Source organism: Rhinopithecus roxellana, chromosome 21 (assembly GCF_007565055.1).
Source record: "Rhinopithecus roxellana isolate Shanxi Qingling chromosome 21, ASM756505v1, whole genome shotgun sequence".
In the NCBI taxonomy this organism is placed as follows: domain Eukaryota; kingdom Metazoa; phylum Chordata; class Mammalia; order Primates; family Cercopithecidae; genus Rhinopithecus; species Rhinopithecus roxellana.
This window is the reverse complement of record NC_044569.1, coordinates 4052552-4055126: the sequence shown is the minus strand read 5'-3', so window position 1 is coordinate 4055126 and position 2575 is coordinate 4052552. Positions and strand designations below refer to the sequence as shown.

At 54.2% G+C, this 2575-nt stretch overlaps 1 pseudogene; it reads left to right on the top strand.

The window, feature by feature from the left end:
• Positions 1 to 850: 850 nt before the first annotated feature.
• LOC104664773 lies at positions 851 to 2351 on the top strand (annotated as a pseudogene).
• The last annotated feature ends 224 nt before the right edge of the window (positions 2352 to 2575 follow it).

Sequence of the window (2575 nt, the reverse complement as noted above, 5' to 3'; positions counted from 1 at the left end):
CAGGGCCTCACTATTTTGTCTAGGCTGGTGTCAAACTCCTGGGCTCAAGGGATCCTCCTGCCTTAGCCTCCCAAATTGTTGTGAGTACAGGCATGAGCCACTGTGTCCCCCTTCTGGCAAAGAAAATTAAGAGTCCTGGCAGTATGAGAGATTTGGTATAAAAAGACTGAGACCAGAAATGGTAGGGTGGCAGCATTTGGAACTGTCCCTCACCTCCAAGCTCCCCTTGGTCTCTGGAGAAGGATCGTGGGGACTCTGCAGGTCTGCCCACGATCTCATTAAAGAGACTAGTGGATATCTAGCATTAGAGAGATTTTACAGCCTGAGGATGTGCCCAACTGTGACAAGAAAATGACTGCCGACCAAAGCCAATCCTTCACCCTCAGAATTTCAAAGACCAGTCCTCGGAGCAGTAGCATCTTTCCAGAGCTGACACTCTGAGGAGAGCGCTGCATGTGGCAGTGCCACAGATATGAAAAGCAGAAACTTCCATGTGCAAATGACCACATGGAAAGAGAGGAGCACAGTCCTCCCCCCGCCTCCCTTAAGCAACATAATTACTAGCTGAAATCTTTCTATGAGGGTCTCCAAAATGACTGAGTCATTTCACTGGCCCGTTAAAGAAACACAAACATTTGTTTGTAAGCTTAGGCCTTGGCCTGCCTCCGCTGACTTTCTAAATATGGAAGACCTAGGTTAACTTCAAGATTTCTTTGGGAGGGTGTGGATTCCCCTGAGTTGCTTCTCTACCTAAAAGTCACTGTATCAATACATTTGTGAAGATGTAGCCACCACCATGAGCTGGTCAACTGCAGGATGGGGCATCTTGGGGCTGCTTTCGGAAAAGACTATGGTGCTCAACGAGAGTCACTCCAAGGGCAGCGGAGTGATGGCCAACAATGCTGAGCATCCTCGTGTCCTCTGATCTTGTGGAACTTACATTCAGTGACATGAAGAACGTATCAGAGGCCTCCAAAGGGACCAAGAAAGGCACCATCTACCTTACCCCTTTCCTCTTTCTTTCTGTCCAGGGCGAACGATGCCATGCAGTCCTTCGTAATGCCATTTTATCTCGTGAAGGCCTGTGAGATCAAGCAGCCTGTGTTTGATACAAACATCAAAGGAACAGTGAAAGCCGAAGCAGGCGGTGGCTGGGAAGGCTCTGCTTCCTGCAAGTCCGCCTTCAAGGCAGGGGGCGCCACTGAGTCTGGGACGCACGTGTTCTAGGTGGCATCTCAAGCGTCCAGGGGTGAAGCCCTCAGTGGAGCCTATGGCCACTCTCACATGCCTGGCAGGACTTGTGCCTTTCCCCCGCCAGTCACTAGTGGAATGTACCCCTGCCCTCCTGGCTGCCCTTCTCCACCGTCTCCGCCTGAGTTCTATCCAGGACCTCTCAAGATGGACAGGGCCATGGGGTATGTGCAGCCCCCGCCACCGCCCTATCCTGGGTCCATGGAACCTCTGGTCAGCCCTGATGTTCCCTCTACTCCTGCAGCCGAAGCCAGGGCCACAGAAGCCGCTGTCAGCACCTATTATAACCCAGGCAAACCACACCGCGTCTCCATGCCCAGAAGCAGCCTCCGCCATCTTACCTCGGCTAAGAAGGTAGGAAGACCTAGTAGATGCCTCCCATCTCCTGCCTCCTGCCTGCCTCCCTCTCTGTCGTTGTTTCCTACTCCTTCCCTCAGGGCAGCGGCTGGGGCTGGGGGAGCTGAGGGAGGGCTTCGTTCTTCCTCCAGGTCTGATCATAAACAGTTACCAGGAAGGAGAGCTGGGGGACAGTTGGGTCCCTGGCCTCGGGAGAGGCGTCTCGTCGCTTCCCAGCCGCATGCCTCCCTCACATCTCTGGGGCTGTTGGGAGCACATGGTATCCCCCTGGCACCCCCGCCTTCCCATGTCACTCTCGTAGCTTCTCCCTACGCAGGGGCTCTCTGGCCACCTCCTCCGCTGCAGTCCAGCTCCCTTGGTCTGGCAGCCACTCTACACTCAGTCTCATGAGCCCCCTCAGACCAGCCAGGTGTCTTCCCACAGACCCCTGCCAGGCCTGGTTCACATTCCCTCCTCTGGTCTGTGCCTGGCCTGGAAAGGCCACCATGTGCAGGCTGTCAGCCCAGATTCCGCTCGGCCCGATTCTGGCCCCAGCCACTGTCACCCTCCCCTTCCCTGTCCTGGGTCATGGTGTTGCCAACTCCATGTGACTTTTGAGATTGTAAAATGAACTTCCAGGGCTTGAGTGGCATCAGGGTAAGCCCACTGAAGAAGAAGCTTCCCTGCCCTCTGCTAGTGTTTCTGGAATTTGCTTTCTGTCTCCTCTCTCTTCCCTCTAGAAGGCGCTTCTCTACTGGAACTAGAGAATGCATATCTGTGCCGTTGTGCCACCCGGGGGCTGCTGGGTGGGCCAGGAATGAGGGCCCCTGACCCCGCATGCTGGCTAGAGCCCCTCAGCCTACCTCTTCCCTATAAGCCTCATGCCCCCAGATATACTAACATTTGCTCTAGTTCATTCCTGCACTGGCCATGAAGTGAGGAGATGGTTATTTAAAGAGAATTCCCTATTTATTTGACAAAAATCCAG